The following is a 13,505-nucleotide window of genomic DNA, read 5'->3' on the forward strand; positions in this document are numbered from 1 at the left end:
ATCTATTTGCAAGGATGGGTACTCGATGAAGTGTTTTTTTCTGTATATTATTATTTTTAAAAATATGTTTGTCTGTTAATCTGTATTTTTGAATTAAAAATGTTATCACAAAAAAAGAAAGGATACAATTCAACAAGAATGAAAAGAATAGTCTCTAATTATTCATCAGTAAAGAGACAACATTTACATTTTTTTTATGAACATTTTCTCTCAATAAAATTCGGTTCCCCCTTCACATCTAATCCAAATACATAGTTATTTTCAGTAAAAATTCCTACAATTCCTGGTGGAAATGACGAACCTCCAAAAAATATATATTAATATTTGATTCATTGGTTCGCAGTGAGTTTAAACAAACTTTACACAAACATTTTGGGATAGAATCATGTATGTTATAATTTAGTTTAGTTTAGTTTAGTTTAATTTGTGCAGATAAACACGATTAAAATGGCAAAAAGATGCACATAGACATTCATACATACATAAATGCACGGGTGGGACAAAAGAAATCCAGAAGGGCTTATAAAGGATGCCCACCTGACATTAAAATACAGAAAGGTTAAGGTAAAGAAATAAAGTAAAGAAAAAAGTCAAACTAAAAAGTTCCATCCACACAGATATATATTTCAACTAGCTTCATCATCTCTGTATATGTCAATCTCAAAGTCTTTTTTATCCCATTTATCAATAAAGACATTTAGACTTCAAAAGAAAAAACTTCCAAATTGCGTCAGTCCGTGTTCATTTGTAGTGACACGCATCTTCACACACACATCAAACTATGTCACACACACACACACACACACACACACACACACACACACACACACACACACACACACACACACACACACACACACACACACACACACACACACACACCGAACACACACACACACACAGTACATGCACTATACTTTTCTAAATATCTGACTTTAGCTGATACGCTCACCACAAAAAAAATCATTTGATATCTGGAGTGGCAGCTTGTCGGCCTTTCTTTGATTTCAGAACGATGGTTTTTTGATACATTTTTCAGCGTACGATTTGAAAAAACTGTTGCATAATTTAATTGATATACAGGTAAAAGTCATCGCTTCACCTGTCTCTGTAAGCAAGATCACAGTGGTGCGTAAAAATGTTTGAAATTCTATTGTTAAAGGAGTTCTCAATTGTTTTATACTAGTAAAGGCATTAAAATCACAGTGCAGAAATACACCCTGTTACATTGCCTACGTTCACCTTCAAGGAACTTTCAGTTTGTGTTCATTCTATCGACCCCTTTGTTCAAAAGCGGTACTGTTTTTACTATGCCTGCTTTTGTTCCTGGGTGAGTGTACCTATGACAAAGGCATTAAGAAAAACTATATAAAATATGGTTCTTTGCACTGACGGTCTCGTTTGCTGTTACATGTGATTTATGATCATCAGAGGAAAAATTTGACGGTTTCAGAAATATCTTAAAGTTCCTTGTAGCACCTTTAAAGACAAAGGTTTAAGCGTTTTTATGACATCAGCTACTCCTACTGTCCTAAAGATCTTTTCTATTGATACTGGCGGTGCATGCATTTTTTTAAGAAGCAAATGAAAGAGAGACGGCAGGAGGCATGGCCAAGAGGTTATGTATTGATATGTGTCTATATCAGATTAATAATATGACCATGGTGAAGCAAAGTGAACTTTGATCAATCATCAACATCTATTTAATGTTTCAATCTTAAGTTGTTAGATCAAGTTTGTTTTGGTGTGTGTGTTTCATTGTCCATCTCTCTCTCTCTCTCTCTCTCTCTCTCTCTCTCTCTCTCTCTTTCTCAGTCACTCTCTCCATCATGAGAATGGAAACCCTGCTGGATGGAAAGCAATTACAAAGTGTGCTTGTCACACACACACACACACACACACACACACACACACACACACACACACACACACACACACACACACACACACACACACACACACACACACACACACACACACACACACACACAAACAGAGGCCAAATTGTTTCAGTGGTGTTGATTTGTTTTTTTCTTATTTTAGAATTCAACTTCCTCTCCTCATCCAGATCTCATTTCCTGACACTAAGGCCACTGGGAGCTCTGAGAGCGGATATCTGACCGTTTGTTTCTGTGTGTGTGTGTGTGTGTGTGTGTGTGTGTGTGTGTGTGTGTGTGTGTGTGTGTGTGTGTGTGTGTGTGTGTGTGTGTGTGTGTGTGGTAAGTGTGTGTGTGTGTGTGTGTGTGTGTGTGTGTGTGTGTGTGTGTGTGTATGTGTGTGTGTGTGTGTGTGTGTGTGTGTGTGTGTGTGTGGGCTTGAACATAAAAATGAAAAATGCAGAGATTTCCTTTCAAACAGCAGAGAAACACAACATTTTCTTGAGATCATTTGTAACAACCACATATATATTTTTTTAATAATTGTCCTTATTTTGTATTGATTAGAAAGTTAAAAGACCCTCCCTTGACTCACAGCAATCATGCACGTATAGTCCAATAATACTTCAAGGAATATTAAGATTTAAGATCTAATACAAAGCATTATACTACTAAAAAACATCAATATTACAACAATTAAAAAAAAAAAATTGTATCAAAATGAAGTTCAAATGCAAACTGAAACCACGTTCATTTTGATCTATGTCCGATAATTCTGCCTCTTCAAACTCAGAAATGACAACTTATATTCCAGACCCATCTTCAATCTTAAATAATAGTATATACTTTTATCCAGGCTAGTATTATCCAGCCCTCATTTCCTTCATACCAAGATTCAAGCTTAAAAAAAATGGCGTTTATCACTTGTGCATACAGTGTTTAAATAGGTAGTATAAATAAATAATTAAAAATGATCAGTCTGGGGCGCACTTAGTTCAGTTGGTAGGGCGTCCCCCCCCCATGGGCCTCGGCCAGCAGCGGACCCGGGTTCGATTCCAGCCCGCGGTCGTTCTCTGCATGTCACTCCCCTCTCTGCCCCATTTCAACTCTGTCTCTACACTGTCAATAAAGCATAAAAATGCCAAAAAATATCTTAAAAAAAAAAAAAAAAAAAAAAAGATCAGTCTCTCATATAAAACAACAAGCTAACAACAGGCATATCAATAAAAACAGTCATCACACCATTCATTGAATGCGTAAGTTGTTCTACAGGCGTTCTAACTCTGCCTCCTGCTTTACATTTCTCTCCCTCTACAGATGAAGTGGAGCTGAAATGTGCTGTGACGTGTCTAGAGGGATAATTCTTTGCCATGCATCATCATCTGGTCCTAAACCGGGAGTCTCTCTCCAACGCATCTGTTATAATTCCATTTCAATATGCAGTGCGGTAACACTTTACTGTGGCGACTGTGGCTCAGGTGGTAGAGCGGGTCGGCCGATGATCAAAGGGTTGGAGGTTCGATCCCCGCTCTGCCACCTGTGTCATAGTTGTTGTGTCCTTGGGCAAGACACTTCACCCACCTTGCCTCGTGTGAATGTCGATAGTTAGCCTGCTATCGGTGTATGAATGTGTGTGTGAATGGTAACGTGGGAAAGGAAAACAGGTCTCCCTTGTAAAAGAGTCTTCGGTATACCTGTATAAATAAAGGTTAAAAAAAAAAAAAAACTATGAGGAACACAAAGTTGTAGTTACTACAACTTAGTTATGCATTCCCTACTACATGTGTTTTTTTCCCTTTTCTTCTCAGTGACGACTACATTATGCATAGTTTATTATTACATAGTTATGCATTACTTAATACGTAGGTTTAAAAAGACATTTTAGTAACAACTACTTGGTTAAGGGAAAGATTGTGGTTATGGTAAAAAGAAGATCTAGGGGCGCTCCGGTGGCGTAGTGGATAGGGCGCATACCATATTGGCTCCGGCCTTCGTTGCAGTGGTCGCAGGTTCGAATCCGACCCGGGGACCTTTACTGCAGGTCATCCCCCCTCTCAACTCCGTACTATCTAATAAAGCTTGAAAATGCCAAAAAAAATATCTTAAAAAAAAGAAAAAAAAAGAAGATCTATTGGAAATGGAACATGAACTATGGTCAGAATAACCCATCAAATACGTTTCCTGATTGTGTTCCGAAAGAGATCTCTGTATGTGGTTGATGAAAACTGAAAATATTTCAAATTGAATGAGTAGTGGAAAAGGGCTAAGTACCGGCAGTAGTGCCACCCCAAAGCCTGAAAGAGGGAAGGGAACAGGAGGAAAGAGCCACAGAAAGAGGACCACGTGTGTGTGCGTGTGCGTGTGCGTGTGCGCGTGCGCGTGTGCGTGTGCGGGGGGGTATTTCTGAGAGTCCTTTAAGTTAAAATTGTTTCTATATATATATATATATTGTAGTTCTATTATCATTGTATTATTAATACTTATTCTAAATGAAGCCTTCATTCCATTCATTCATACTTTCTTTTTGATTTCATTTTTTTCTCTCCACACAAACACATCCAGTCCGTTCGGTCCTCTCTTCCAAAAAGCTTTTCTCATTATTGCCTGTCTCCTCACATTTGTCACATTGTGCCGTCACCCGTGATGATATTATAGGGTACTTTGGCTAGTGTGTGTGTGTGTGTGTGTGTGTGTGTGTGTGTGTGTGTGTGTGTGTGTGTGTGTGTGTGTGTGTGTGTGAGTGTGTGTGTGTGTGTGTGTGTGTGTGTGTGTGTGTGTGTGTGTGTGTGTGTGTGTGTGTGTGTGAGTGTGTGCGTGTGTATGGGCATATGTGAGGAGTCCCACAGGGGTATTGTACAGCCCTTGACGCACACACACACACGCACGCACGCACGCACGCACGCACGCGCGCGCACACACACACACACACACACACACACACACACACACACACACACACACACACACACACACACACACACACACACACACACACACACACACACTCTCTCTCTCTAAAAGTCCTATTTGCTTCATTTCGTCCCGGTGGGCGTTGAGTGTCGCCCATTGTCTGACTGAAAGGACATGTCTGGATCTATGAATCCTATTATGAAAGAAGTGAAAACTGCAAAAGAACACACACACACACACACACACACACACACACACACACACACACACACACACACACACACACACTTCTTCACTAATAGGAGGTGGAGACGGAAAGATTGGATGATGGATTTTAAATGGAGCGGCAGACTCTGAGTACAGACACTGTTGAAAAAGAAAAAAGAAAAAAAAAAGAAATTCGGTCATTTGATCAAATGTTAAAAATGCCCCTGGACCACTGCCAACAAAAGACACACACACACACACACACACACACACACACACACACACACACACACACACACACACACACACACACACACACACACACACACACACACACACACACACACACACACACACACGCTGCCTGACAGTCCTCTTTCTGTGGTGAAGGCAACATGGCGTGAGGTTTTTTTTATTGTCAAAGAAATCTTCAAATGTGTCCAGGCAGAACAACACAATAGCATTTCTCTGTTGATCTATTCATGTGAATGTGATGGAAAGTTTTCCTCTTTTTCCTCTTTTTTTGCCATTTCTTTATTTCGTAGGTTTTTCAATTATCAGCTCGGGTTCATATTTATATCATGTCTTAAAGCTATAGTGCGTGACTTGTGTCGCCCCCATGAGACATTGTGTGTGTGAGTCATTACAACAACACTGACGGTGCATCTACTTGAGTTAAGTTTGCCGTGATGGTGCATGGATCTAATACCTTCTGCTGTACGTCTAGGTTTTTTCTTAGCAGTGGAATCAACAACTGAAACATTTCTTGGGATTTTTCTGAGCTCCTGCACCAGTGTCAGGGGGGCGACACCAGTTTGTAAACGCTGCCATACTGAGAAATACAGAGAGAGTTTTGTGGAGCTGATAGGCTTAATCAACTTTGGGTCGACTGCTTTGGCGATGGCTTAATCGTAACGGAAATTCATTAACATACAAAAGTTACGCACCGTAGCTTTAACACATTCTTTTCGTGATGGTTACATGTATTTATATCACTTGTAATATGTATTTATCCACACAATGAAATAGAAAAGATACATTTGGTAACACTTTTTTAGTGTGTGTGTGTGTGTGTGTGTGTGTGTGGGTGTTTCTGAGCCTACCGACTTTTTTTTTTTTAGTAGTTGCTCTTCCAAAAAGAGTAGCTACTGTTTTAGCCTTTTTGGAAGAGTAACTACTCTATTTTGTGTACCTTATTGTAAAGTTTTACCTTACATTTCTACATACGTATACAGCTCTGTAAATAAAAAACAAGAGACCACTCCAAATGTCCGGTGTCTCTCGTTTTACTATTTATAGGAATATGTTTGAGTAGAATGAACATTTTGGTTTTATAATATAAACTACTGACAACATTTATATCAAATTCCTATCCATTTTTGGTCATTAAGAGCATTTTCAATAAGTCATGTAGAGATGAAGATTTAAGAAAAATACAGACTGGTCGAAAAGGAAAACATACATTTCAATATGTATATATCCACCATACAAATGAAAAAAAAAATTACAAGTTAGAAAAAAGAAAACAAGGACAAAATAATGTCAGCCCCTCACAAATACTAGCAACAGTCTAGTATTAATGACTTTCTCTTCTTTCATGTTGCCTTTAACTCAGCAGAACTAATATCTAGACCCCTCAGTGAGGAGAGGGTGTGTGTGTGTGTGTGTGTGTGTGTGTGAGAGAGAGAGTGTGTGTGTGTGTGTGTGTGTGGGTGTTTCTGAGCCTCCCGACTTCCAATTATAAGTCCATTTGGTCACGGATATTTGAGGAGCGAGAGCGGAGAGAGAAAAAACAGCGGAAGGGGAAAGAGGTAGAGAGAGAGAGAGAGGGAGGAAGAGGGAGGGAGGGAGAGAGGGAGAGAGGGAGAGAGGGAGGAAGAGATGGAGGGAGAGAGAGACAGAGAGAGAATGAGAGAGAGAGGGAGAGATTTGAATATTAGGATATTCTATATAGCCTCCGATCAATTTCCCCCGTTCCATAACCTTGGAAACTCTTTGGGGTCACGGTGAATCAATGATACACACACACACACACACGCACTCACACACACACACACACACACACACACACACACACACACACACAAACACACGCACACACACACACACACACACACACACACACACACACACACGCGCACACACACAATCACACGCAAATAATTATCCAAACTGTGAATCAGAGAAATTGGGGTTTTGAATATATGAATTATTCAATAATTTTTTCTTTTGTATTTATTTTACTTTATTATTTTACGGAGGCAGCGCTCGCATAATAGAGCCGTAACAAATGGGACGGATGCTGACGGCTTAGGAGGAAATAAATAGAGAGAGAGAGAGAGAGAGAGAGAGAGAGAGAGGGAAAGAGAGAGAGAGAGGGAGATAGAGGGAGAGATGGGGAGAGAGAGAGAGGGAGAGAGGGAGAAAGAGAAAGAGGGAGAGAGTGAGACAGAGACAGAGAGAGAGAGAGAGAGAGAGAGAGAGAGGGGAAGAGAGATGGAGAGAGTGGGAGAGAGAGAGAGAGGCAGGGAGAGAGACAGAGAGATAGATAGATAGATAGATAGATAGATAGATAGATAGATAGATAGATAGATAGATAGATAGATAGATAGATAGATAGATAGATAGATAGAGAGAGAGAGAGAGAGAGAGAGAGAGAGAGATAGAGAGGGAGAGAGAGAGGGAGAGAGGAGGGGCGTGCTGTTGGGACTGAGTGAGTCTAAATGGCTCTGAAAAGCTGGATGGATGGAAGGAAGAAAGTCAACAGTTTTCTGTCTCTCGTATTATATGATGTAGATGAATATGATGGACTCACTCACCCACACCACTCACTTATCACCACATTTAGAGCCTTTTATTCTCCTCCTGATGTCAAACACACACAGGTTCATGTTAAAATAATGGAAAATATCTTTTTTTCAGGTACTTTAAGTACTTTTAAAAGCGAAACTTTAGGGGGCGCCCTTAGCTCAGTTGTTAGGGCGTCCCCCCCATGGGCCTCGGCCAGCAGCGGACCCGGGTTCGGTTCCGGCCCGCGGTCGTTCTCTGCATGTCGCTCCCCTCTGCCCCATTTCAACTCTGTCTCTACACTATCAATAAATCATAAAAATGCCAAAAAATATCTTAAAAAAAATTAAAAAAGTGCAACTTTCATATATTAAGTAAGTAAAAAATGTAACACTTTTCCTCCTTTAATTTAGCTGATAAAGAACATCACATCCAGCCTCTCAAAATGTTGCAATATTAGATAACACATAACATTTTATTTTTCATTACTGTCGAGTGTCGACACACACACACACACACACACACACACACACACACACACACACACACACACACACACACGCACACCCACACACACACACACAGTTACTTAACGTGACTTTTCTTTACAAGCTGAAACTTAGTAGGCAATCAATTCTGGATGCAAAAGCCTTGGCTGCTGCCAGATGTTAACTAAACTATAAGTGTGATCTGCAATTCTGTGAAATATTTTCCTATGCCATGTGACTTTTTCTCTAGCCTGTAGAACAGTGCTTTAAATAGCCCTTTACCTCATAGCGAAACAAAAAAACGACATCAAAACGACTTGATGTCCATTTTGTCCCAGACGTCTTCATGTGGCCCAGGGGATATCTGAGATTACACCCTCCATACAGTACGTCACTTAAAACACTCCTGTGCCTTTTAACTCACTTCAAACGTCGATATATTTGTTCATGTTTTTTTTTCCGTCCGGTTCTGCATGACTTCCTCTGACTTCACCAGGATCCATGTTTCTGTCCAATAAGAACAAACGGAGACACACACACACTCACACACACACACACACTCACACACACACACACACACACACACACACACACACACACACACACACACACACACACACACACACACACACACACACACACACACACACACACACAGAAGTGAAGCGCTATCGTTTCTCCTAAGGGAAGCCACGGATGATCACACACAATGACTAACACTGACCTGTATTGATCATAGTGGAGACAGGGCCCTTTAAACAGAGGAGGGCTTTGTCTGTGTGTGTGTGTGTGTGTGTGTGTGTGTGTGTGTGTGTGTGTGTGTGTGTGTGTGTGTGTGTGTGTGTGTGTGTGTGTGTCTGTGTGTATGTGTGAGTGAGTGCATGCGTGTGTGCGTGTGAGTTTGTGTGTGTGTGTGTGTGTGTGCGTGCCTGCGTGCGTTTGTGTCTGTATGTGTGTGTGTGTGCGAGAGAGAGAGAGTGTGTGTGTGTGTCTGTATGTGTGTGTGTGTGTGTCTGTATGTGTGTGTGTGTGCGAGAGAGAGAGAGTGTGTGTGCGTGTGTGTGTGTGTGTGTGTGTGTGTGTGTGTGTGTGTGTGTGTGTGTGTGTGTGTGCGTGTGTGTGTGTGTGTGTGTGTGTTTCATCCCTGGGAAGATAAAAATAAATTTGGCAAAACATCCAGTGAGACATTGTTATGGTCTGGACTCTCTTTGCTTCACTGAATCAAATCGTATTCAAATACAATAAACAAAAGAACAACAATATGAATGAATATGCAGGAGTCACGGCTATTTGTGCACATTTATCGTCTCATTACCGACACCCACACACACACACGCACAAACACACACACACACACACACACACACACACACACACACACACACACACACACACACACACACACACACACACACACACACACACATGCTAAACAGGGACTTACCTGCAGACAGTGTGCCCCAGTCAACAAACTCCAGACTCACTAAAAGGTGCAGTCAGCGATTCTGGAGAACTTTTGCTTGTCAAAATCAGTGAGTGTTTCTTCCCCTATCTGCTAACTGTCTGTACTGTGTGTGCGCTGGAAAAATAATCCATTGTTAATACACAGCGTATAGGCTCTGTAAACGGGCATGTTGCTATCAATGGTGACCTATTTGTTGACATACTCTTTGTTTACATACCTGTTTACAGAGACTAGGCTGTGTATTAACACCAGAAGTTTTTTCAGCACACACACACACAGTACGAACATTTTTGACAAGAAGTGATTTTGACAACAAGTGTTCTCCAGAATTACTGACTGCACCTTTAAGTAGCAATGACTGAGAATTCACAGCAAGCAAAGAAACAGAACAACTTATATGATCTACACAAAGGCTTATCTAACATTAAATACCTACTTCACTGGTGGAAATATGAAGGTGTATTAAACTCTGAGATCCTATGTAGTATAAACGTGCAAACATTTTAGAAATCGGTTCATCCTAGCCTGAGAAAAGGCAGAAAGAGTGTTTTATGGTCTCACTGTATAACCCTACATTTTCCCATGTGTGACATCACACTAGTAAAAGTGTAGGGTTAGGATTAACAGGACAGCTGGGCCAAGGGAAGACTGAGGGAAGACTAAGGGAAGAAAAACCTCATTCATTATATTATAATAGCGATTTTATAATGATAGAACGCTGGTTCCGTATGGGTGAAGTATTCCTTTAACCAGTAACACATTTTTCACTGCTAAGAGCTACAGTAGAGGCTGCTGATATAGTCCCAAGAGCCTCCTTAACTCTTAAACACCATTGTTATACATATAATAACATTTACATTATGACCACACACACACACACACACACACACACACACACACACACACACACACACACACACACACACACACACACACACACACACACACACAATTATACTGTTTTACAGGCTGCAGGGGCCATAATAATGCATCATAAGAGCAAAAGGAGAATTCCCCGAAGCAAAGTGAAATGGAAGCTCGTTGTAGCTCTCAGTAAATCATCTGCTGGTTCAACAGACTGTAGAGGAACAGAGAACGCGGTTAGAAAAGAGGGAACGATTGTGGTCAGGAAATGGAAAATGGTCCATTCTTTTCTCATACACTGACTGACAAATCTGACTGAAATCTACTATCGGTATAGCCTGGAAATCCAGACGCATATCTAGAAAGATAGAGGGTCTGGCCACGATCAATAGACCTTTCCAACTCGAGGGGCAGCACCTACGCGTGCATTTCAAATACCACTGCAAGCAATTGGATAGCAGTACAACCAATCAGAGCAATGAACAAGGTGACGTTTTAAGCCCCGTTTGTTCAGCGAACAGCGAGGTTAAAGCTGAGGGAGGTAACTTTTTCACTGTCATATTTAGCAAAAATGTCAGGTCTGGATTTCCAGGCTACTATCAGTACACATTTAATTGACTTTAAGCGGGCTATTTTTTTATTATTTTTTTAAATGTCAATGACGTATGGTTCTTAAAGGTTCTCCGAGGAACTTTCAGTTTGTGTACGTTCTTGCACCCCCTTTGGACAAAAGCGGTAGTGTTTTTACTACTTCAGCTGTTGTTCCTCGGTGAGCGAACCCATGACATAGACATCAAGAAAAACTACATAAAAATATCTTTCTTTGCACTGATGGTCTTTGCTGTTACATGTAATTTATGATCATCAGAGGAAGAATTAGACTGTTTCAGAAATATTTTAAAAGTTCCTCATGGCACCTTTAAATTGAGCAAATAAATAAAATTAATACAATAAATAGGAGCCCAATCCACCATATCTCCATATAACTCCCTCTCTCATTCCCTCTGCCACTCTCCATTAGTCTATCCCTTCATCTATCTATTCATTGATTTCTATTCCTCCTCCCTCCTTTCAGAAGCAATCATTATAATCAGCTCAATCCTATTTTGAACTATACGCCAGTCCTTTATCTAACCCCATATTTTCTTTTCAAGGTAAATCTCCCAGGTCCCCTCTCTCACAACCAATAACAAAGATCTCTTTATCACTGTGAAGGTTGTGCGCAATATTATTTTTTTTTAATTCTTTTGATATGACACGCTCCTTCAAAAACTAAGACCTCTACGCGTAGCCATTAGGGGCTTTATTCCTTTCATGTAACATCTCTGCATAATGTAAATAAAGACATCAAACCCACAGACAGCTAGAGTTACACATAGTTGCATACTGTGTGTTTTTTCGAAAAGGTGGCATGATTTTTGAATAAATAATGTCTTATTCTTTTAAAACTAAAAGGGTATTGTTAGTGCTATAGTGATAAGCCTGTTCCTCCTCATACAGCTCTGGAAAAAATTAAGAGACCACTCCAAATGTTCAGTGTCTTTTGTTTGACTCTTTAGAGGCATATGTTTGAATAGAATGAACTTTTTGATTTTATAATACAAACTACTGACAACATTTTGTACCAAATTCACAAAAAGAATATTGTCATTTAGAGCATTTTCAATACGTTATGTAGAGATGAAGATTTTTATCTTCTTCTTTCTACTTTATTGATAGTGTAGAGACAGAGTTGAAATGGGGCAGAGAGGGGAGTGACATGCAGAGAACGACCACGGGCTGGAATCGAACCCGGGTCCGCTGCTGGCCGAGGCCCATGGGGGGGACGCCCTACCAACTGAGCTAAGGGCGCCCCTAGAGATGAAGATTTAAGAAAAATCCAGACTGGTCTCTTAATTTTTTCCGGGGCTGTAGTTCATTTTCTCACATGCTTTCATATACCATCACATATTAAATAAGACATAAAAGGCAAAAAGATCCCAAACAAAGTATAAGAAGGAAGAAAGCAAGAAACAGTGTCACAGGATGTTGAAAAATAAAATTTGACAAAATAATATTCCAAGATTAGAAAGTCACACACTTGCAAGGAATTTTTTTTAAATTTTCTTGATATAAAAGTCACAAATGAACAAGAAAAAAATCAGAAAAATATTAATTTTTTTCTCACGTTACAAACCAAGTTCATTTTGCAAGATTGGACCAACCTACTTACGGCAAATCACAAGTATTTCCTGTAAGATTATGATATGAGTTAAATCTATAAGAATGTATACGTTTTTTTTGTTGCAAATGCATGACTTTACTATCTAAGAGAAAATTCACGTTTATTTTTCCTGAATTAGAATTTTTTTTAATATAAAAAATGTGAAAGATATTTTTGTCTTTATAGCTGCATAGTGTTTATATTGATGGCAGGAAAGTCTGTGACAAAAACTCTGACTGATTTCGTTTGACAGTCACATAAGAAAACGTAACAGTTTGTAATCAATGAGTGTATGTTGGATGTGAGTGGACCATCTGAGTCCTTAATAAAGATTATTAATGAATAAAAAGATCCCAAACAAAGTATACGAAGGAAGCAATAAGACAGTGTCAAGACATGTCCTTTTGGTCTTATAACATATCAGCTCTTTATTATTATATATTTTTTTATTTTCTTCATACAGACAGAAATGAAATGCTGCTGCAAATCTACATCAGTTTACACGGGGCGTATTGCCATTGTCTCCGGGTGATTTGGTCAAGTCACTGTAGCGTTTGAAACTACAGTTTGTCCATTTTGACCAAGTCTTTTCTGTACATACATCACCCTATTGCGAGAGAGAGGGACGTCCATTGAAAACAACCTAAAAACAGGGTTTGGGGCGACTGTGGCTCAGGTGGTAGAGCGGGTCGGCCAATGATCGA

This window comes from Ammodytes marinus (assembly GCF_949987685.1).
Source record: "Ammodytes marinus genome assembly, chromosome: 19".
NCBI lineage: Eukaryota > Metazoa > Chordata > Actinopteri > Uranoscopiformes > Ammodytidae > Ammodytes > Ammodytes marinus.